The sequence below is a fragment of the Rhipicephalus microplus genome, chromosome X (genome assembly GCF_043290135.1).
Source record: "Rhipicephalus microplus isolate Deutch F79 chromosome X, USDA_Rmic, whole genome shotgun sequence".
Classification (NCBI taxonomy): domain Eukaryota; kingdom Metazoa; phylum Arthropoda; class Arachnida; order Ixodida; family Ixodidae; genus Rhipicephalus; species Rhipicephalus microplus.
In genome coordinates this window covers 63,665,151-63,690,440 of record NC_134710.1, presented here as the reverse complement: position 1 = coordinate 63,690,440, position 25,290 = coordinate 63,665,151, and the positions used below count along the sequence as shown (strand labels likewise).

Genomic DNA, 25,290 nt, shown 5'->3' with positions numbered 1-25,290 from the left:
TCTGAAATTAGCGTATGCTTGAAAAACAAACATGACAATTTCTGCAGCATAAAAAGGCGCGCGCCGCGACACTGCTTGTACTTATTATCTTTTTCTTAATCAAGAAAAGAGTAGCTAGTTCGACGCCTGTCCTATGTACTCCAACTTGTGTATCGTCTTTCGGCGTTGCACATTTTGCAGTGTCTGTGTCGTTTGCGATTTTGCTCATTTGATAACATTCTAAAGCGGCCACCTCCCACTGCCGGTGTGAGGGCAAAAACGAGCGAGTAAGTTGCGTTCGGAAAACACTCGACGCGCCACAGGAAACCTCGGCTCTGCGGCAAGCACCTACTTCATTGAAGGACACTGCGTGCAGAGAGCGCCTATCCGCGCTGACCCTTTCAAGGCGGCAGCCGCAGCGCCTCCCCTTTGTGACGTCATTATCAGCAATCCCGTGACTAAGCGAACGCCCACTGCGGCCTCGAGCCCGATTGCAGCCAAATCAATCTGACTTCTGCAGTCATCGCCACCATGCCGGATCCCGCAGGGCCTCGAGCTTTGTACCGCCTGTGCGATTCGTTGAGTGGCGTTAACTGGCGCCCGACCAAGTTCGAAGACGAGTTGACGTTGAGTCGCTACGCCTGCTGCGTGTGCCACGTCATTCCGAGCACGACGGTACTGCTGCCCTGTTCCCACAGTCTGTGCGAGCATTGTGTAACAGGGTGTGTCGTCCGAGACGGCGACAGTGTCTGTCCCCTGGATGCCCAGCCTTTCCGTGAAGACGAGTGCCAGAAAATAAAGCTTCCAGCGAAGACGAAACACAACCTGAAGGTCAGTGTTATGTATCGGCAGCATTCCTTAAGAACCACAGATAACTGCCTTGGTTTGGTTGTGAAATAGCGCTTACCTTTCCTTAACTTTGTTATTTGACGAGTCTTTGAGAACAATGGTCTCTTTTGCGGCCGTAATCGTACCATGTCACCTTAATACACGACTGGCGGCTGCCCTCCGGCGCCAAGCGAGAGCAGTCTCAGAAACGGTTACTTACAGATTTTGAGAGCTAGCTTAGGCATTGTCAGGTGTCACGCCATTAGACAACGCATAAGCAAAGAAATATCCAACGCAAAAAATCCGTGCAGCCAGTGCGAAAAGTAATCGGTCATTGTTGATTGGGCACTGCGTCCTGGTAAATACAAGGACATGCGCCGTCGTGTTGTAATAGGCGCATGGTCAAAAACATCTTCGCGACACTTCTGCTTGGGTGCATTTTAATGATGCACTTTTTGACATATGTGTCTCTGCTTCTGCCTCGTGAGAAGTCTACGAGCAAAACTGTTATCAGTCGCAATCTTTATCACAAAGTGATATACCTTGTTAACGGAACACCGTTTGAGTCACTCTTGAAAGCTTTGATCCTACGAAAACAGCCATGTGACGCTCACGCTTCAGATAAGCGCTTCGTGTGAAAACTTCAAAAAATGCGCTACGCGCCTCCAGAAAACTGAAAGGCCAGTGAATAACATGAAGACCCGTTTCCCGCCGTATACTGAATTCGACGGTAGAGGGCGCACAGCTAGGCTGCACGCACAGGCAGTTTGGCGAGTGCTCGCACGGTGCGCAGACTTTTGTGGTCGACTGGACATTAGCAGAGTGCTGGCATCCACCCCATACTTCTCGTGTTCGACCGAAAATCGGATGTAGTCAACTATTTAGCCAAACACCAGATGTGCCATAATGTAAACTGCTAGTTTTCTTTCCTCACGATCAGAACAAGACTATCCTACTCAGTCACTGAGTACTCAATTGAGTACTATTGTTTTAAAGACTACTGACCACCAGAATTTGGTATCTGTGTGTCCAAATTCGTCTTACTAAAATTAGCATGTTTCTGTTGCTAAGCCCCGAGAAGTGGCATGGTCTGCCTAGTCATATTCGGAAAACGAGTGTACGAAAATGGCTATTGCACGAGCACTCGGCTGCGTCCTTTTGATAAATGAAAGCGTTTTCTTTTAGTTCTAGCGTAAACGACAACGTCTGCAGTACCTTCCTTTAATTGTGGCGCCCTTAGATTTATATTGTGTCATTTCAGACTGATAATTTTGTTTCACGCAATCATCGAGACTTCAGATGTTCAGGAGTACTCCAATGGGTACCATGCCATTTTGAGACAACCGCTCTATTTTTTGTCATTTTAATTAAGAGAAGGAAGCGAAATAAAGTTATAAAAATGGCTTCGAATTCGGTGCTTAATAATGTCCCCTCCTTGCTAAGCCACGCATCATGCATGCGTATGTCACTGATCAATGTCTGTTGTAATAGGTATCCCGTGCCTCATCATTCTAATTTTTGTGGCCGTTATAATGTGACCATGCAAGAACACCTCGAGGACCGCGATACCTGAACACATGGCCTCGCAGTTAAACGAACGCTTCGCCCAAAACTAACTCATGGTTTGCACGAAGCTAGGGTTACTGACCTTAAGAGCGGAATTGTAGGAGAGTTGCCGATCTTAAGCAATATGTAACAAAGATTAGCGATAATTCAGAAGTACACTTTACATTTTGCGGTAGTTAGGAAATTTCACGCTGCCGTATCTCATACTGTATGTAACATCAAAGATGGAAGCTATTTATGAACACAAGAGAAACTAATTATTTGTGAAAAACCAACGAGTATATGCCTGCTTGTCCTGCAGGCGTCTTTCGAAATTAAACTTATAATTGTGCCATCCGTAATGAAGCTTGCGTTGTCTCATGTTTGAATACGATAAAAAATTCTGGCAGCACCTACGCACTGCAAGAACCAATACCAAAAGAAACAGTTACAGAGCAGCAGCCGATGCCACATTTTCGCTTTAAGCCAAGCATTACGGGGTGTATAGACGTATCTAAGTAAACTGAAAAGGTGTTCGCTCGAAGTGGGTAAGCCGGGCATGCCGACTGCTCTGGCAGTACTGAATAATAGCGTATGGTTCTACGCAACATCAGATACTCCCGCCAGGGAAACTGGTTGTATCGGCATCTGGGCGGCCGAAGTGACATAGCGAGAAAGCAACAAAAGAGTGAACGAAGTTCTTTATTGACCATGGTCAATCTACTGCTTTACGGAGAGGGCAAAAGGGGGTGGGTGATGTGATACCATCAAAGGTACTGTGTGCGCATATGAAAGTGCACACGTGCCGATACAATACGCCTGGCTCTGGAGCTCGATACAAGAAACACCCTCAATGTTTTGCAGAAACTGTAAAACGCGGCGTCAAGAAAGGAAGAAAGTACAAAAGAGAAGGCAGAGAAATGAACCAGTCACATGCCTGGTTTGCTAGCATGCGCTGGGGGTATAGGAAATATGAGAGAGGAAAGATAAGAAAATAAGAAGAGAAAGTCGAAGGCCTTCACATAGGCCCGTATATAGTCCTGAGAAAGTGCAAGACGAGTTTGACTGCCTCGTGAGCCGACGAAAGATGAGGATGGTGCTGCAGCAGCATCTGTACTTAGTCATCGACCGTTTAATTGTCGCAACGCGTAAGCAAATTTTCGTCTCTCAAAGCCAAAACGAGGGGTACGGCATAGCAGATGGTCGATGTCATCTTTCGTGCTGCAGACCTCGCATTGCGCACTGCCGGTCACCGCAATAAAGGTTGCATATTCGTTTGTGAAAGTAACTCCCACCCAATGCCGACAAAGAAACAAAGCTTCAGGTTGACGAATTCCGGACGGATGTTGAAGTTGCAGTTGAGGGTTTATTTTGTGGAGTCTTGTATCTTCTATGCTTGGCGTGTTCCACTCCAGTAAACACAGACATGCCAGGTGATGAAGTTGCCTTGAAGCGTCTTTCCTTAACAGAGGGAACGGAAGGGTATACTCTTCTCGGTGGGATCTGCGAGCCACGCGTTGTCTGCGGAATCATTTCCACAGATCCCACCATTGCCAGGTAGCCACTAAAAATTGATCTTGTGGCTTGTTTCTGTGACACGGTGATGGACCTAGACAATCTCGTACATGAGATGTTCCTGGCATCTTTGTCGAAGAACTGATTGCATGCACAGTAAGGCCGGTTTACAGTATGAAAACACAGCCCATTTGGTCTGTCTCTGGTATGCGATATACTCTATGGCACCACGCAGAGCCGGAAGTTCTGCCACCGTGGACGTATTGACATGTAACAGCTTTATTCATGCGGTTAATCCTCGAACTGGTATAACCACCACCCCACCAAAGATACACCATTGTTTAACCATCGGTGTTTATGTACATGTGCTTACTGTAAATTTTGTGGAAGAGAAGCAGAATCAATTGTTTTAGCGCTGGCAAAGGCGAACTCGATGCCATCCTGGAATTGTAAGGCGTACTTGTGGAATGGTCAGGCACCCCAGAGGATGCACCAATTTTACCGCAGGCGTATACATACCCTGACGCAAACGATGCACGATGCGTAAAGACGATTGCACTAAATATCGTACGCGGCCTTTCAGTAGTGAGGCTCGCCACGTGAAGAGACGGGTGCCTAGAATATTGCCTGAGGTAAGTACGCATCGTTTCAACGGCAATGTGCGCCATGATAGGGTAGTCCTGCGCAATGGCAATCGTTTGAGCCGTCGATGCACGGTAGGGTAAACCAAGGCGTATCCTAAGAGCCTGGGCTTGAATGTTTTGGAGTGTGTGTGGGGTACTTTTCCACTTATTATATATTACAGGTAGGCTGTACCACCGGAATCTAATAAGCTATACATTGTATTGGCCGCGAGATTGAGCAGAGTCGCCGCCTGGCGGCAATTAGCTGAAGTGGCGAAGTGTGAATTGCTCCATGCGTCGTGTTTCAATGTGTGCGTACGTCATGCACGTTCTTAAAGTGTGGTTTGTCCGGTCATGTAAGCATGAGTGTAACTGATTAATCGTATGCCTGAAACGACGTACGAAAGCATTTGGTCTTGCTCTACTGCTGATACATTGTAATAAAACGGCGAGTGCAACTTTCCAGAGCGCTTTTATTCTCGTCATACCCTCCATTCACTAGGATAAATTCAGAGTGGGTGCCGCTTTCTCTTTTAAGCATATCGCAAAATGCTCTTGGCATCCTCCCAAACATGACTGCTATTAAATTGTGTGTGAAAGCAACAATTTATGAGGACTCGGTTGCAAAAAAAATTTAAAACGTGCACTTGCGCGCTGTTTGAAAAACTACGGCACTGTGATTTAACCGATCATGCGAGGAGTCACTTAGCTGTGTTTATCTGGCCATGGTACCACTACATAGAAATATTACTATCACACAAACTGTGACACATCGGTACTTAAAGTTTACCTTAGAGAGTAACCGTGCGCAACCGTGTGCTTAGATTTAAGAATGTTTTAAAAATCCCGGGCATTGAAAATAATTCAGGCGGCATGCCTTATATGTGGTGTATAATTTCACTGATTTTTTTTTCTTGCGTTCTCAAGAGCATTTGTGTGGCATTGTTTGTGACCGACGGAAGGCAGTGGTATTTTTTTGTCTGAAAAAAAAAACATGCATGTCCCATTAACTAGGCTTTTGTTGTAGCACTCTGATGCACGTAATCCACCAATGAAAGCTTTCTGGTGAACTCTTATTTAAGATTTGTATATTTTTCTGGTGCAAGAACATGCGCGTGCACGTGGTAAACGCAGTGTAGAGCAAATGCCGTGAGCCACTAAGCTTTCCTGACTAGACTTATCGACTGTCCTACATTTCATGGTGCAGAGAATGAGAAAAAAAAATCATGCGTGTAAGGTGTGAACGGTGGTACCAAGCTAATCACAGATATGTGGGATTTCTACTATATTTTTTTTCTTCTTTTCTGTAGTGTGCAGATGACAAATGTGTAAATAAGTAATTCAGTCACACTACAACAGTGCGTAGCAGGTGGAACACAAGCTAATCACGCACAAACAACACAGGAAAGACATAATTTATTGCGAAAGCCTCAAGAGAGTCAACCAAGGGTGAGCCTGCCTGTGAAATGCGGAATGCATTTTATTCGCGGGTAATTTTAATGTCGTGCACCGATTTAGTAGAGAAGAGCGTAGATACTATCAGTAAACTGTTGTCAACGCTTTTTATCCGCCGATCAACGGCTCGGACCACACGCAACAAAGCGCCGCTGCGTGTTTTTTGTATGCGCGCCGCCGACCACCTATCCACACTTTCGCGGGACGGGGCTGCCACCAAGAGCCTGATCTCGCCTCCAATAGCTGTCACCTAGACTCGATAGCCACTCCACAAGTTTTTTTAGGCAAGGAACCTGAACAAGTGACAAATCGCAGTCAGCCGGTTTTTCATGTAGTTCACGTGTGGGGTCTAAGACAGGTCTCGGTCACTTATGACTCAAAAACTTGTGACTTTCGCTTGATGACGCAATCATCAGAATGACTGCGCCCACTACAGGACAAAGGCCTCTGCGATGTTTCACCAGTCAACTCTGTCATGTGCTTGCTGCTGCCACTTTATACCCACAAATATCATAATCTCATCTGCCCACCTAACTTTACCTCCCTTCCCCACTTACCTTCTCTGGGAATGCAGTTATTTACTCTTAACAACTAGTTATTCTGCCTACGCACTACGTGGTCGGCCCCTGTCTGTTTCTTCTCAATTTCAACTATGATATCCTTAACCCCGGTTTGTTCCTTGACTCACTTAGCTCTTTTTTTGTCTCTTAAGGATACACCTATCATTTTCCTTTTCATCACTCGCTGCGTCATCCTATATTCAAGCTGAGTCCTCTTTGTAAGCCTGCAGGTTTCTGCTCAGTAGGGAAGTACTGGCAAGATGCAGCTGTTATATACCTCCCTCTAGGGGGTGGCAAAAATACCAGTCATGATTTGAGAATGATTTCTGAATGTGATCCACTCTATTTTCATTTTTCCAGTTACTTAATTAAATTTCGTGGTTTGGCTTTGTGGTTACTACCTGTCGTAAGTACACACTCTTTTACAACTGCAAGCGCACAACTACCGATCTCGATGCACCGTTCTCTTCCGAGGTTGCATTTTCAGCAGATTAACTTTCAGACCTACCTTTCGGCTCTGCTTGTCTAATTTAGTAATCATTAATTGCGATTCGTCTCCTCGGTTACTCATCAAGGCCATGTCAGACGCGAATCACAGGTTACTAAGGTACTCTCCATTAACTCTTATGAAATTCATAACTCTTCCCATCCTAAGCCTCTGGAAACCTCCTCTGCGCACGCAGTAAATACCATTGAGGAGATCATATCCCCTCCCACACCCTTTTTTATTGGTGTTTTTTCGCTTTCTTTATGGACTACTATGGCAGAAGTTGATTATTTGTAAAATTTTTCAGTATGTTTGTATGTTTCTACAACGCCCTGATTCTGCAGTGCCTGTATAACTGCTGATATCTCTACTGAACCAAATTCCTTGTCATAATTTATGAAGGTTATGCATAGTGACTGGGTGTATTTTGAGCATTTGTCCATCACCTGATTGATACGATGAATGTGGTTGATTGTTGAGTAGCCTGTTTGAAATCCTGCTTCTTCCTTTGGTTCACTGAACCGAAATGTTGCATTAATTCTGTTAACAATCACATTTTTAAATAGGTTGCATACGAGGAAGAGCAAGCTGATCAGCCTGTAATTCTTGTAGTCCTTGTCGCACCCTTTCATATGTATTAAGATGATGTTAGCATTCTTCGAGGATTCTGGTGCCCTTCCCATCACGAGACACGTCGCATTGTCCCGCAGGGGCGCCTGCGCAAGTAGGTGTTTGGTGTGTAGCGACACCACGGACCCGAGCTAACGGGGGAGTTTCTACTCCCTCCCACGCCTAGCCGTGCGTGGCTTTGCCGTGTCCGGGGAAAAGGGGATCCTGGGGGTTGAGCCGACGCTGGGTGATTGGACCTTTAAGGCCCCCCGGCAGAGGCAACACACCCCTTTGGCCCCGGCTTCACGTAGACGGCACCCCTGGGCTGACCCAACCAGGGGAAATCAGCAGTCGCCTTTTCCTATCTCTCTCTCCCTACATCTTCGTCTTTATCTCTCACTTTTTATCTGTCCTGTCTTCTCCTCTCTTCTGTTTACTTCCAAACTTCCTGGCGGCTAGGGTTAACCCTGTGCAAGTAGCCTACCTTGGTCTAGGCGCATTGGGTTATAGTAGCGTTGTACGGCTGGCGTCTGCAGGTTTTAGCACCCGCAAACTTGTAGCGTCCCCTCGTTGGGCTCCGTGGTGGGTGGCCACCAACGCTTCTGAAGAAAATTAAACTGGCATGCATAGAGCATTTCCATTATTAAGTGATCGTACCGCCTTAAAGCGCGTACGCACCGAAGACTTAGGATTTTTCAACCGATCAACTGAGAACTTCCCCCATTTTCATGTTATACATAGTGAGATAAGCAGCAAGCAAGCCAGAACTGTATCCCCCTTTGTAGTAGCCAGATGTCTCACAGAAACTCTAGGAGCCGGGTACAAAGTTACCAAAATGGCCAGCGGAGACCTCCTCCTTGAAGTTCGAGAAAAAGAACAGTTTGAAAAGCTACAGAATCTTTCAACTTTTGGTGACACTCCCATCACTGTAACGCCACACAGATCCATGAACACAACCCGTGGAGTAGTATCTGATGCTGATTTGCTCGGCTTGACTGAAGACGAACTTCTGGAGGGGTGGAAGAGTCAGAATGTGACCAATGTACAAAGGATCACCATTAGAAGAGACAACAAGGTAACACCAACAAAACACCTAATACTCACGTTCGCTTCCAGTAATCTGCCAGAAAGTATTCAAACAGGGTACACTAAGACGTCGATCAGACCATACATACCTAACCCACGTCGTTGTTGTAGAAGTGTGGCCACGGCTCACAAAGCTGTCGTGGTCACCAAACTTGTGCACAATGTGGAGTGTCAGGTCACAACTCTGACAATTGCGAAAAACCATCACACTGTGGGAACTGTGGCGGAAATCATGCCGCATACTCACGGTCTTGCTCATTTTGGAAAAAAGAAAAAGAAATTATCACATTGAAAATTAAAGAAAATATCACATTCAAGGAAGCAAGACGAAGAGTGTCGCCATTTTATGGCGCTACATATGCTGATGCGGCGCGTCAGGGGGCAACGCCGCACCAGCCCTCGTCACTCCTTCGGCCAGCGCAGAGCGAGCCGACGGCTGTGGCACCTGCCCCCAAGGCGGCAGTAGTTCAGTCTACTCCGCCGCCTAGCAAATTGAGGCCGGAGACTCCAGGGTCCTCTGGTCTCAAGGCCTCCCCTCACCAGGCGAAGCCTAAAATCCGAACCACCAGCTCGTCCCCGCAGGGGCGCCTGCGCAAGTAGGCGTTTGGTGTGTAGCGACACCACGGACCCGAGCTAATGGGGGAGTTTTGACCCCCTCCCACGCCTAGCCGTGCGTGGCTTTGCCGTGTCCGGGGAAAAGGGGATCCTGGGGGTTGAGCCGACGCTGGGTGATTGGACCTTTAAGGCCCCCCGGCAGAGGCAACACACCTCTTTGGCCCCGGCTTCACGTAGACGGCACCCCTGGGCTGACCCACCCAGGGGAAATCGGCAGTCGCCTTTTCCTGTCTCCCCCTCACATCTTCGTCTTTTCTCTTACTTTAAATCTTTCCTGTCCTCTACTCTCTTCGGTTGACTTCCGTGTTTCCTGGCGGCAAGGGTTAACCCTGTGTGGCTATCCTACCTTGGATACACCATATTCGGTTATAGTGGTGGTGTACAGCTGGCGTCTGCAGGGCCTGTGCTTCCAGACTCTGCAGCGTCCCCTTGTAGGACTCCATGGTGGGTGGCTGGCACCGCTGCCGAAAAGAAACCTTTTCTTATGGCTAGTTCCTTCCCCCCACTCCCTGATCGCCCTCAGAAAAGAGGGCGCACCGATGAAGTCTTCCAGTTTTATGGTCACCAGAGAGTATACTTTCCTCGATTTCACGTTGTCCACGCTGACACACCCGGCAAACCAGTGAGAACAATTTCACCTTTTCTTGTTTCGAAGTCTTTGACAGAAATCTTTGGCCTTGGTTATAAAGCATCGAGAATGGCAAGTGGTGACCTCCTGTTGGAGCTCCGCGACCAGAAACAATATGAAAAATTGTCTAATCTAGTGAAATTTGGAGATACCAAATTAATAGTAACCCCACATCGAACCATGAACACCACCCGTGGCGTTGTCTCAGATGATGACCTGTTAGGGCTGACGGAGGCTGAACTCCTGGAGGGTTTTAGCGAACAGAATGTCATCAACGTGAAACGAATTAGGATGAGGCGTGATGGCAAAGAAATCCAGACTAAGCACCTGATACTTACTTTTAATTCAAGTGTACTGCCCGACTCCGTTGAGGCGGGGTGCATCAAGCTCCGAGTGAGGCCATATATACCGAACCCTCTCCGATGTTTTAAATGCCAACGATTCGGCCACAGTTCTCAGAATTGCCGAGGCCACCTAACTTGTGCGAAATGCAGTGCTGACGAACACACATCTGATGCCTGTGAAAACTCTCCTCACTGTGCGAATTGTAACGGGGAACATGCCGCATACTCACGGTCATGCCCAAGCTGGAAGAAAGAAAAGGAAATTGTCACGATTAAGGTAACACAAAACATTTCATTTAGGGAGGCACGAAGGCAGGTGTCCTACCTGCCAGAAACCAGCTTTGCCGAAGTGGCGCGTCAGGGGGCAGCGCCACGACGGCCCCAGGCGCCTGTCTGGCACACGCGCAGTGCGCCGGCGGTGACGCCTTCTGCCCCCTCGGCGGTTGCAGCCAGTGCTGCTCCGCCATTGAAGAAGGACCCACCAGCCTCCACGCGTAGTGCGCCGGCGGTGACGCCTTCTGCCCCCTCGGCGGTTGCAGCCAGTACTGCTCCGCCATTGAAGAAGGACCCACCAGCCTCCGGGCTGGGGGCCGCGAAGGCCTTGTCTTTAGAGGCGAGGCCCTCAAAACAAATGCAGCGCTCGCAAGAGCGCGTGTCCAGCGCCTCGCAAGAGGCAATGGACACAACACCGAGCGTGAGGGCGCAGCCAGCGCCTAGGGATCGGCGCGACTCTGTCGACCGATCCAAAAAAGAAAAATCTCTTGTCACGGCCCCTAGAAAGGGTCCGTGAGCTCACTTTCCATCCTTGAGCACAGAACACAAAATACACCTAAAATGGACACACAAATACTACAGTGGAATGCCAGAGGCCTATTTAAAAACCTAGATGATATCAAAGACTTGCTTAATGACTATCAGCCAAAAGTGTTCTGTGTTCAAGAAACTCATTTAAAGTCGACTCATGTGAATTTCTTGAATCAATATGTGGTTTTTCGTAAAGATCGAAATAGTGGCAATTTCTCTTCTGGAGGTGTGGCCATCATTGCTCAAAGAAGCGTAGCATGCCAGCACATTGTGCTACAAAGCTCTCTTGAGGTTGTGGCTGTTCGCGCTATTATATTCAACCGTCTTATATCTATCTGCTCGATCTACATAGCCCCTGACGAACCATTCAATAAAACAGAGTTCGAAAAGCTTATTGATCAGCTTCCAGAACCATATGTGTTAATTGGAGATTTAAATGCTCACAGTTTGCTATGGGGTGATACCAAATGTGATGCGAGAGGTCGTGCAATAGAAAACTTTCTTCTCGCATCCGGAGCCTGCCTCCTCAATAAGGCAGAGCCAACATACTTCAGTACCACACACAATACATATTCATGCATAGATTTAGCCATTGGGTCACCATCACTCCTGCCTTACTTAGATTGGAAAGTTATTAATAATCCATATGGAAGTGACCATTTTCCAACTCTTTTAGCAACAAAACAACGGGATGACCGGCCGTCTTATCCCAAAAAGTGGAACTTTCATGTTGCAAACTGGGTGAAATTCAGAGAGCTATGTATATTACACCTCGAAGAGGCAGACCATCTGGAAGTAGAAGAGATGGCCAACTATATTTCGGAATATGTTCTTACTTGTGCAAAAAAGTGCATACCGCAGTCCAGGAATGATAAGGTTAACGCAAAGCCATGGTGGAATCGGGAGTGTGAAATTGCTAAAAAACGGCAAAACAAAGCATGGAGGGTTTTTTCTCGCTACCCAACAGCAGAAAACTTGATAACCTTTAAACGTTGCAAAGCGAATGGCAGGCGTGTTCGCCGTATAGCCAAACGAGAAAGCTGGACACCCTATATATCTTCAATAAACTCCTACACAGACGCCAGCAAGGTTTATAATAGGGTGCATAAACTCAAAGGACAAGGCCCAAATCCCTTCCCTTTGGTGAATGACTGCGGTGATACAATAGGAGAACAGGCAAACGCTCTTGGCGTACACTTCGAGAAAATGTCAAGCTCAGAAAACCATACCACTAAGTTCTTACGCCACAAAAGCATAGCTGAAAGTGTACGTCTGTGCCGGAACAAGCCTCGATCAGACGGATACAATAAACCACTAACAGTATATGAGCTGAAGCTCGCCCTTGGTTCCTGTGGGAGTTCTGCTCCTGGTTCTGATACAATTACTTATGAAATGATCAGAAATCTTCCTGATGAGACCCTAAACTGCCTTTTAGCTCTTTACAACAAGATTTTCAGTACCGGCAAAATACCCTCTGCTTGGAAAGAGGCAATAGTACTACCAATCCTTAAACAGGGCAAAGATCCCTCTTCGGTAAATAGTTACAGGCCTATCGCCCTCACAAGCTGCCTACTCAAAGTGTTTGAAAAAATGATTAACCGCCGCTTGGTCTATTACTTGGAGTACAATGGCATATTGGACCCGTGCCAGTCTGGTTTCCGTACAGCTAGATCCACAACCGACAATCTCGTTCTCCTCGAGTCGTATATACGTGACGCGTTTGTACACAATCAATACTGTCTGTCTGTTTTTTTCGATCTTGAGAAGGCATATTATACTGCCTGGCGATATGGAATCTTGCAAGATCTACTGTCTTTCGGAATATGTGGCAGGTTGTTTACCATCTTAAAAGATTACCTGTCTGAAAGGAAGTTCCGTGTAAGAATAGGTACTGTGTTATCGCGCACATTTCTTCAAGAAAATGGAGTGCCGCAGGGAGGAGTATTAAGCTGCACACTATTTATAGTTAAAATGAACTCTCTTCGCTCTGTTATTCCACCTGTGATATCGTACTCTCTATACGTGGACGACATTCAAATTAGTTTCAAATCGTGTAACTTGACTGTATGCGAACGCCAGATACAGTTAGGTGTTAACCGACTTGCAAAATGGGCTGACGAGAATGGTTTTAAGTTTAACACTGACAAGACTACTAGTGTGCTGTTCTCGAGACGACGAGGTGTGCATCCTGACCCCTGCATACTAATGAATGGACAAAACATAGTCATCACGAAAGAACAAAAATTCCTCGGTGTAATTTTCGATTCCAAACTCACCTTCATCCAGCACATAAAACAGCTGAAGTTAAAATGTCTCAAAACCATGAACCTTTTAAAGATTTTATCGCATCAGTCGTGGGGGACAGACAGGCACTGTCTCATATCTCTGTTTCGAAGCCTGATTCTGTCACGCATAGACTATGGATGCATAGTATATCAGTCAGCTTCAAGGACAGCACTGAAAATGTTGGACCCTGTATACCACCTAGGTATCCGTCTGGCACTTGGTGCCTTCCGTACCAGCCCTATTCAAAGCCTTTATGCAGAGTCAGATCAGTGGCCACTAGACTATCAGCGCACGTATCTAGGAGTCAACTATGCAGTTAAGATCATGTCTCTGAAGCAGCACCCATGTAAAACACTTATGAACGATGTGTCTACTACCCAGTTATACCTAAACCGTCCTTCTATCGCCCCACCGTTTTCATTGGCAATAAGACCTGCAGTAGAAAAACTTGCAATTTTCTTCAATGACTTGGCGGAAAGTGACCATGTCGAACACATCCCTCCCTGGCATCAATGTCCAGTCACTTGTGACTGGTCTTTCAAAGACATCATAAAAGAAAATTGTCCAAGTGCACTTATTCAGCAACATTTCTTGGCCCTTGAACACAAATATCGTTCAACCGCGTTCTTCTCTGATGGCTCAAAATCTCAAACAACTGTATCTTGTGCAGCCTATGGACAAAAGTTCTCGGACACCAGAACCATGCATACACATACCAGCATTTTCACAGCGGAAGCCTATGGTATCCTGCTTATTATACAACACATTACACAACACAAGATACAAAAGTCTATAGTGTACACAGATTCTTTAAGTGTTGTCAGGGCCCTGTCTTGTGGCAAGTACAGCAAGAACCCTACTTTCAACAAGCTCCTTAATGAAATCTATGCAGCCTACAACTTAAAACTTTCTATTGTTATTTGCTGGGTTCCAGGTCATTCTGGAATTGCGGGCAATGAAATAGTGGACAAGAATGCACGAGAAGCCGCTGGTCGGCAAACCATAGATATAACCTCTGTTCCGGGTGTAGATCTAAAACCTGTTGTACGTAGAGGTCTACGCAACCACTGGCAAGCTGAATGGGACAGAGAAGTCGACAACAAACTCCACCTTGTAAAACCCCTGCTGAGGAAAGTTATCCCCCAAAAACTCAACAGGTTCGCTGAAGTCACTCTAACACGGCTCAGAATAGGCCACACTTATGCCACACATAAACACCTTTTGACAGGCACTGATCCACCTACATGTATACACTGTGGAGAGAGTCTAACCGTTGTGCATGTTCTCATACAATGTCCTGTGCTTCACCAAGCACGACTGACCCATATCAGGGAGCTCTATCTACATCATATCCCACTTCATCCAGCGCTGTTTTTATCACTTGATGCAGTGGTCGACCTTAAGAGACTTCTTCATTATCTTGCAAAAGTGAAATTTTTAACAATGATATCATTCCATCCTAGGCACCAGCTGCGCCTCAAGTGTGAGGTACTGCCTGGTGCATAAAAAGTATGTCTTAGCCTTCGCAGTTCTTGTTCAGGCAAGGACTTCAGCTGCGAGGGTCTTGGGCCTTGCAGACTAATTTATCAGCACAGATTTCAGCCAACAAAATGAAGGTTTTAGCAAAGTGACATTCTTTTATTAAATATACTGCATTTTAAATGGTTCGTAGATATTTGTTTTAATATTTAATCATGTTTTAATCATTTGTTTTAATTTTTAAACCAATAACCGAATTGAAACAACACTTGTACTGGCGCTCTTTGGCCTTAGATGCCCTTGCGCCAATAAAACTTAACGTAATTAATAACCACCAGCTCGCATGTGCGGGCAACCAGTGCCTCTGGGGAGGCAATGGATACAACGGTACCCTTGGTACCAAAAGAGCAGCGCGCCTCCTTGGAGCGCGTTAAGAAAAATAAAAAACCAATAACGGGGCCGGACGACCGTCCTGCCACCTGAATTAACGAGCTCACTCCAACACAGGATACTGTTTGTACACACAGCAGTATCTCTCTTGTTTAAATATGCAGACAGAAATATTACAGTGGAACATCCGAGGCCTTCTTCGAAATCTCGATGACTTACAAGAACTCCTCCATGAACACAATCCAAGAGTGCTGTGTGTACAGGAGACACACTTAAAACGAACTAACACAAACTTTTTACGTAACTACATAATCTTCCGAAAGGATAGAGATGATGCCATGCTACCATCCGGTGGTGTAGCGGTTATAGTAAGTCAAGGTATAGCATGCACACAATTACCCCTTCAAGCTTCCCTCGAGCCGGTGGCTGTCCGAGCAGGTATTCTAAACAAACTTGTCACTGTTTGCTCTTTTTACATACCTCCGCACCACCGTCTCGAAAAACTTCAATTCCAGTCTTTAATAGACGAACTACCTGAACCTTATCTGGTCCTTGGGGACCTGAACGCACATAATGGTCTGTGGGGTGACTCTCGCTGTGATGCCCGAGGTCGTCTCATTGAACAATTCCTCATTTCATCGGATGCTTGTCTGTTGAATAGGAAAGAGGCAACATACTATAACCTTGCCAACAAAACTTACTCTTCCATAGACCTCAGTATCGCATCTCCTTCACTTGTACCATTACTTCAGTGGAAAGTCATAAATAATCCATACGGAAGTGACCATTTCCCTTTAGTTTTGAGTACACCAATAATAAATGAATGTCCTCATGTTCCCAAATGGCTGGTAAACAAAGCCAACTGGGAACGATTTCAAAAGCTTACTCACCTAAATTGGACTGACATATGCGGGTTAGGCATAGATGAAGCTGTGCAGTACTTCACGGCTTTTCTTACTGACGCAGCAACCAAGTGCATTCCACAAACATCTGGACTGCCCGGCAAACGACACGTTCCGTGGTGGAACACTGAGTGCCAGAATGCGCGAAAGGAACAGAACAGGGCATGGAGGTTGCTGCGGAACTCGCCGACAGCGGAAAACCTTGAGAGCTTTAGGAAAATAAAATCTCGAGGCAGGAGAACGCGTCGGCAGGCCAGAAAAGAAAGCTGGCACAAGTTTTTATCAGGGATAAATTCATATACACAAGAGGCTAAAGTCTGGAACATGGTTCGTAGGGTAGCAGGAAGACAAGTACACTCACTCCCACTCGTAAACACACAAGGTGATAGCCTGGAAGATCAAGCGAACTTCCTCGGTGCACACTACGAGCAGGTGTCTAGCTCGTCACACTACACTGAAGCTTTCCAAAGACACAAAGCAAAGATAGAAAAGCAGAAACTAGAATCCAAGTGCACAAATTACGAGGAATACAACCAACCTTTCAACTTATCTGAGCTACAAACATCACTAAACTCTTGCAATAATTCCGCTCCAGGCTACGACCGTGTCACATATGAAATGTTGAAAAACTTGCCGCTCGAAACGCGAAAAACTTTACTCTCTCTATACAATGCTATCTGGCTTTCAGGCACCATCCCTGCTTCCTGGAAAGAGGCTATTGTTATCCCTATTTTGAAACAGGGCAAAAACCCTTCCTCAGTTTCAAGTCATAGGCCCATTGCACTAACCAGCTGCGTTTGTAAACTTTTTTAAAAAATGATAAACCGCCGACTTTTACATTTCCTTGAAACACACAATCTGCTCGACCAATTTCAGTGTGGGTTTCGGGAGGGTAGATCCACCACCGACCATCTGGTGCGTATCGAGGCACAGATCCGAGACGCTTTTGTCCACAAACAATACTTCCTCTCAGTGTTTCTCGATATCGAGAAGGCTTACGACACAACATGGCGTTTTGGGATATTAAGAGACTTGTCTCACCTGGGTGTGCGCGGTAGAATGCTTTCCATAATCGAGAGTTACTTGTCCAATCAGAAATTCCGCGTCCGTGTGGGCAGTACTCTCTCCCAAATATTTGTGCAAGAAACGGGAGTACCACAAGGTGGTGTACTTAGTTGTACACTTTTTATTATTGAAATGAATTCCTTGCACCTGTCCATCCCCCGCAACATGTTCTATTCCACATATGTCGATGACGTCCAGCTTGGCTTTAAGTCATGCAACCTAGCAATGTGTGAGCGACAGGTTCAGTTAGGTTTAAACAAGGTCTCCAAATGGGCAGAGGAAAACGGATTCCGGCTGAACCCAGTAAAAAGCACGTGTGTCTTGTTCTCCCGAAAGAGAGGCATGCACTCAGAACCCGACATTGAACTGAACGGCCAACGTCTGTCTGTGAATGCGGAGCATAAATTCCTAGGCTTAATCTTGGACAACAAGCTGACCTTCGTACCACACATAAAGTATTTAAAAACAAAATGTTTAAAAGCCATGAATGTTATAAAAGTGTTGTCACGTACTACGTGGGGTAGTGATAGGCAATGCCTCATGAACCTCTATAGAAGCCTTATTCGTACCCACTTAGATTATGGGGCCGTTGTCTATCAGTCTGGCACTCAAAGTGCCTTGAAAATGCTGGACCCCGTGCACCATTTGGGCATCCGCCTTTCTACGGGTGCTTTTCACACCAGCCCCGTAGAAAGCCTTTACGTTGAGACAAATGAGTGGTCGCTTCATCTGCAAAGAACCCACATGCCCTTTGTATATTTCCTTAAGGTGAAAGCAGACAAGAGGCACCCCTCATACTCTACTATTAATGACTTGGCGAGCTCCATTCTTTTTCAAAACGGGCCTTCAATGAGGCAGCCCTTCTCAGTTCGCCTGAAGGGTCTAGCTGAGGACACTGGAGTGTCACTCGAACACAGTTTAATGGCTCCTGTAGCATACCCGCCACCGTGGCAGTGGCAGACTATAGACTGCGATGTGTCTTTCCTAGAGGTTACAAAACATGCACCTATTGCCCATATCCGAACATACTTTCTGGAACTTCAACACAAATACACACGTCCTGAGTTTTTTACAGATGCCTCTAAGTCTAACTCCTCTGTGTCCTACGCTGCTGTTGGCTCTTCCTTTTCGGATGCTGGCCCTCTACATCCAGGCACAAGTATTTTCACAGCGTAAGTTTACGCGATACTTGTGGCAGCTAAACACATCAAACAATTACAAATACAAAAAGCAGTAATTTATACAGACTCCCGCAGTGTGGTAACGGCTCTGCACAGTCTTAAAAAATAAAAAAAACCCAGTCTTTGTCTCACTTTACTCCATTTTGTGCACACTCTACACACACAAACATGTTGTAGTGTGCTGGGTGCCAGGGCACCGTGAGATCCAAGGCAATGTGAGGGCGGATCAGCTCGCTGCGTCCGTCCATGAGAGCACCGCCATTAGATCTATATCAATCCCGGCCCTTGACCTTAAGCCGTCTCTCAAACGAAACCTCAGGGACTACTGGCAGAGCAAGTGGGATACACACACACAAAACAAACTACACGTTATCAAGCCACACCTTGGCCATTGGCCACCAGTATCAAAATCACGTCTAACAGAGGTAACACTAACAAGACTCAGGATAGGACACACATACACGACACACACACATCTTTTATCCGGTGGTGATCCACCATTGTGTGACAGATGTGGTGAGACATTAACAGTTCTTCACGTTTTAATTCAATGTAAACATTTAGACACTCTAAGAAGACAACACTTCTCACTATCCTACCGACAACATATACCTTTACACCCTGCAATGTTCGTCGGTAGGAAACCGCTTTTTAGTCACATCATTATTAGCTTTTTTAAAGGAAATTCATAATTTTCATATCATATACCCGGGCATACCGTAGCACGACCTCTCTAGAGAGGTTTTTGCTGCGGTGGCTACACAGGAAAGCACTTGCCTCACGGCCCTTGGACGCAAGGGTATGAACGAGTGAGGCACTTGTGCTAATGCCATACATATCCACCATCGTCTTATTATCACCAACTTTTGTCATCATTCACACCACACACATCTTTCACGGCATGGTCATCATTTTATTACTTGTATGTTCTTACCCGCCTTATCGCGAGGAATTTTATGGCCCTTATACAGCCGCTTATCACAATCATTGTCCATATTTTTAGTAAGATGAAATGGCGCTCTTTGGCCAACAAATGGCCCTTGCGCCAAAAAACACCATATATCATCATCATTATCACGTCGCATTGAGTGTGGCCAGTTTCTTTAACACAATCAGTCCTCCGTCTTTCAGCAGATTTGATGTTACCTGATCTTCACCGGCGGCGTTGTTTTTTTGCAATCCCTCCAAGGCTTTGTTGACTTTTTTGTCATTAATGGTGGGATGTCACCCGGATTATTGCTAGTTCTTACATTATTGTCGGGGTTGTCCCGGCTACTCTATAGATGTCTGTAAAACTTCCCCTCTACTTTAGCTACCCTAATCATACTGGTAGATACCTTACTTTTTGGTCCCTTAGTGTATACATCTGGATTTTGTCGATCCCAATTTCCTCTTCACCGCTTTGACACTTCTTTTGTTCTTTAGAGTATGTAACTGTAAGCTCAATTTTCTACGTGCTATACCTTCTAACATCGGATACCTTACGATTATCAATCAACTTCGAAAGCTCCGCCAGTTCTATTTTTCTGCTGTGTTTGAGGCTTTCATGCTTTGTCGCCTAATGATTCTTAGTCTTCTGGGACAGCTTGCTTGAGCCCTGTATAACAACCATACCTCCAACTTCCACTGCACACTCCGTAATGATTTTCGTCAGATGATCATTCACTGCGTCAACGCTAAAGTCGGTTTCCTCGAAAAGTGCCGAGTATGTGTTCTGAAGTTAAAATCTGAATTCCTGTACTTTCCGTCCCAGTGCTAGCTCATTGATTGGCTTGTTGCGTATCAGTTTCTGCCGTTTCATTTTCAAATCTGGGCGAATTTGAGTCCTTACCATTCTATGGTAACTTCAACGTACCTTGCCAAGCATTTCCACATTCTGTACGATGACTGGGTGCACACTCATTATACAGTGTATCTCTTTCTTACTTTCGCCATCGGGGCTCATCCATGTTCACTTAAGGTTCGTTCGTTTTCAGATGAACTCATTAAGAGATAGAAGTTGAAGGTCTTACAGGCCAAGGCACCTACATCCAGCCATGATGTATTTGTGGAAAGCTTCTATGAAGACATGAAATCGGCAATGAGGAAGGTGAAAGCACAGTATGCTGTACTGATGGGCGACTTAAATCCCAAGGAAGAAGAAGGCTGGAGACGAGGTAGTATAGGGGATTATGCCACCAATACTATAAATGCTAGAGGAGTGCTATTAGAATGCACAGAGCGCAATGATTTGCGGGCCTTGAATAGCCCCCACCGGAAAGATGTGAACTCTAGGTCGACATGAAGGATGACACCAACTGCTCGTTAATTGTAATGCCGTAAGCGTACATTTGCTTTCTGTGAACACCACGACGGCACACAGCCCACTTGCGATCTCGAGCCCTTCTTCACGCAGATAGTGCGATGTCTCTGATACTTCCATCTAAATTTTAGCGCGCACTTGAAATCGGCTCACATCTGACGTCCATACATAGATGTGGTCAGCATAAATGAAAAGGCGTACGCTGCTTGGCTGCTTGTAAACTAGTTCAATGAGTGTAATGTTGTTTATTGTTGCGCTTAGCACACCGCCTTGCGGCCACGGCTACTGTTATACTCGGGTTTCGGGCTATTCTATGATTGATCGTGAAATAAAAGCGCGACTTGAGAAAGTAAAAATCCCAAGAAAATAAATATGCATCGCTTCGCGAGCTATCAGAGGCGTATTTCATCACAGAGAAAGGCGACACGTGCACCACCATATATCAGTATCATTGCGTACCAGTGAATTTGAGATGCTAAGCATAAAGGTCTAGCTAGTACAGTTCCGATAACAACAGGTCCTTCTTCCGGAATCGTTGCACGTTCATATATGAATCTTTTAAGCAATTTGGCTAGTATGGCAGAACTTGAAGCCTCTCGATTAGAGTGTGGGTGTTTGTTTTTGTCTTGTTTTCGACCATACAGTAAATGTCATGTGCTCATTACCGGGTTTGTAGATAACTAATCCTTATATCTCATGTCAGCAGTAGCTACGAGTTACATCAGTACCGCATAAGCGGGTAACTTATCAGTAAACGAGTGGCTCAAGTGCCATAATGAAGAAAGATGCGTGCAGAAAATGAGGGCTCGTATGTCTACTGGGTACTCTTGCAGATCATGTGTTATGAAGCTTGTTAGCAAGCCATGACGGTGGGTTACTATCATCTAACTGGTGGAGAATTATATGCCAAAACCGCGGTATGAGTATGAGAAACACCGTAGTGAGGGTCTCTGGAAATTGCCACCACCTGACGTTCTTCAACGTGCGCCTAAATACAATTACACCGGCCTAGTATTTCACCTCCATCAATATGGAGCTACCTTGTAGCTCATTCTTGAGCTGCTATGCATCTCTGGGCAACCTGCGATTATATGCAACTCCTTTGCCAAAAAAAATCTGTACTTTCATTAATGTTCTGTGTAAAGTGCTTGCTACACATATACTGAAAACTAGGCGTGGAAGTCAGCTTAGGAGTTAACTATTTACTTATGTCAGTGTAAGCACAGAAGAAACGCAGCATAGTAAGCAATTTTAAACGAAACTGATTACTAGCACAAATGTTTACTTAGCTATATGAACTTTTACGTAAAGACTATACACCATGCTTTTGTGGTTCGTGTGTGATTGCGCCGCAGATCTCCAGGGAGACAGTACGATGTAATGCCTGAGTACTTCAGGTATTGAATGTTGTTGGAAACTATATCAGTCAGTCAGTCAACAAACTTGACTCGGTTCCTAAAGAACTAAAGAGCCATAGTTGCGGGCCGCACCGACGTTGGGGCCGAAAGACCGTGGTCCTCCACCCATTCGCGGGCCCTTTAGACAGCCCTTAGATGTTCATGGAGGTCAGCTCTTTTGACAGCTTCCCCGAGTCCTCTTGTTTATTAAGATTCCTTTTGAAACTCTGAGCCTTCCCAGAGAATGTACGCTAATACTCTTCATGGCACTAGGGGGTTGAAGAGCAATACTCTTCATGGAACTCGGGGCAGTGTGGATCAATTGCCGGACCAAAGCGACTAAACCATCCGCTCGACAGGAAAAATCCCGTTTGGATAGAATATTCAGGTCTGGTCAGCTGCAGTGGCGGGAATTTCCTGCACCCAAGAAGGTAGTGTTTCACTATTTAGTGGAAAGAGAGTTATGCCCCTGAAATGCTAGCGTATCGGCATCATCGTGGAATGCCAGACCTCGCGCTTGGTTATCAACTAGTTCCTTGATAAAAACATTCAGCGTCTAGCTTTTGATTTGGCGCACGCGACATTAACAAGTGTAGTGACGTTTCCGCCAACGCCCTCGGTACAGAATGGCTCACTTTAAATGTGCGATGTCTGTTCGTTATTATCTAAGCGCGAATATTAATCGCAAATTATATAGTTACCGGAAATCATTTTGTTAGTGAAACAAGCAAGGCGGAGAAAATGTTAACACTGCCAAAATGAGCTTTAGGAAGATGTTATGCGTTTTCTCACCTTTGGTTTTACGCAAACTTCTAGTTCATAAAAATAAAACAGATTTGCTAGTTTTAATTCGATCGAAACCCTATTATTTGATTGGCTCCCTCGTTGTGCTTACACAACACGTACGGGGTTTGTCCGAAGCTGCAATGTTTATGCCTTTAATGTACCTTTGTTTACCTTACAGGCTAATTGCTGGAATGAGGCTGATGGCTGCCGGTTTGTGGGAACCATAGAAGCAATTCTGCAGCACTTCGACGAAGACTGCGCGTTCCACGCCCTCCAGTGTCGACGTTGCGAGGAAAGAGTATTACGCACAGGCATTGCAGCGCACCATGTTGCTGGGTGCTCCTTGGATGCTGATACTGCTAGCTGTGCTCAGCAGAACTTGCAAGACAGTTCATCTACCAGTTGTTGCGAGAACGCAACATTGGGAATGTGTTCTGCCCTTGGGAGTCAAGTGTACGGCCTCTCCACAAATTCAGAACACGGGTTTTTCGATCATATCATCCGTGCAGGCAATGCACTTGAAAGTAGTTGCCTGCGTGGAATCAAAAGCATGGAGTCGGATATCATATCGATGATTGCTCGACAAATGAAAGCTGGCCTAGAGGAAGTAAAGATGCTCGTCAGAGACCCCTTAAGTGACCAGCTGTCATCACTTCAGAGCCAAGTTAATGAACTCGTTGAACAATCAAGGCATCATGACACTTGCAACATGCAGGAAGTGGTACACGAAATTAGGGACTCCCAAAGTGAATTGAAGCAAGATGTGCGTGCGCAGTCGCAGCTAATTGGTCGCATGCTTAAAGACGTGGAAACTAAATTCAAAGAAAGTCGCACAACGCAAGTACACGAGCTTATACATGCGCTAAAGGGAACAGAACGCGAAATGAAAAAAGAAGTGAGTAAAGTAGAGGCTAACATCTCTAAGCAGCTCACTGAGCATGAGCTGTCTCGGCAAAAAGAACTCTATTCATCTGACCAGAATAGTAAATCCACAGAAAAAGCCAGGCCCCCTGTCACTTCGGCTTTGGGAAAAGAAGACTTACTGTTGAACACGCAAGAGGGGTTAATCCCGCTGAAGCTGGAAATGTTAGTCCACGAAACACTGATCACTTTGGAATTTCTGCGGCAGGAGATTTATAGGCAACATGACGAACCATGGGTTTCGAATATTACCAGTTTGTGGGGTACTTATGACGACATCTGGACGAATGTCTCTCAAAGTCGGAGTTTTTGGTTGACCCTGAACAATGCTGCAGAGATTTTTAGAAGAGAGGAATATGCCTTCACAGTTGTGAATGTTGCAGTGTACAGAGATATGCATATTCGGCTTACTTTTATTTCTTCGCGTCTCTCTACGCCGAAACTACTCGTGGATGTGGAGTGCATTAAGACGTTGGGAGATTCCAGGTTTCCTTTCACTAAGATCGCTATAGAGGCACTAGGTAAGCGTATGGGAGAGACCTTTCTTTTTGCACTGTGTTGTCAAAAAGAATGCGAAACATGCCGTGATAAAAACATTTCACATTTTCTTGCCCGTTTCGAGGTAAAAGAAGAAATGCTAGATAAACAGCGCTTCATGAAAGACGGAAAACTTTCGCTGGAAATTCATTTTGATTAAGGATACAGCTGCAGTTCGCACGCAGTGGACTATTATTACTTATTACACATAAGCCTATATGTGGAATATTGTCAAGACAACGTTAGCGCCTTTCCCTTGTCTGTTGCTGAACATTCGTTTTAGGCTGGGAGGGTTGAACGCGGCTTTAATTCATCCACAAGTTTCATAAGTAGAAAGATGAACACTTTCCGTTTATTCCGACCAGATTTGTGGTGTGGAAACACGGTGGTAACATATAGTAAGCCCGAACCGGGTTAGTTTTGGGGCTATAGCGTTATTGATTTTATGACTGGCACCGCTACATGCTCCAACGTGTGGAACAACCTTGCATTGTTACGAGTGTTTTGGGGGGTCTTCCCTGGCATGGATATGACAATGAATAAGTTTTAGTGCGCGTGCAACGTGAATACATAAAAAACCTTCTTGATAGATTGAATTTACTGGCTAAAACGTGAATGGCTTTTGCGTTGAGACCACTAACCAAGCGCGGGCTGCAAAATTAGATGACGCGTATATAGTATGCAGTGATATGCATGTTCGAAAAACATTTCGTATATTTTAGTTCCACAAGGATTTGTGATAGACTGTACACTGTTTTTGAGGACATGTAAACTTGGCTGTATAAAGCGTTTCCAATAAAGTGTGATTGGTTTTCTTCGTGGATAAACAATAATTTTTCATTGAAAAGGTAAACTTTTTTTCGATCGGATTGAATCACTCCTTAGCGCAGGGCCCTTAGTACAGGCATATTCCTTAGTACAGGCATATTGTATGGCTATCTCAAGCTCTTTCTGCCTTTGTGACAC

At 45.5% G+C, this 25,290-nt stretch overlaps 1 long non-coding RNA gene and 1 other non-coding gene across 2 annotated transcripts in view; one reads left to right on the top strand and one right to left on the bottom strand.

Moving 5' to 3' along the window:
• The window catches only part of LOC142775534 (uncharacterized), a 91,024-nt gene that overhangs the window by 14,912 nt on the left and 50,822 nt on the right, over positions 1 to 25,290 (bottom strand). The gene's annotated exons all lie outside the window — the stretch shown is intronic.
• On the top strand, positions 273 to 25,127 carry LOC119176117 (uncharacterized). Its single transcript, XR_012886785.1, has 2 exons — positions 273 to 810; positions 23,045 to 25,127. It is a non-coding gene; the product is annotated as an uncharacterized LOC119176117 (transcript).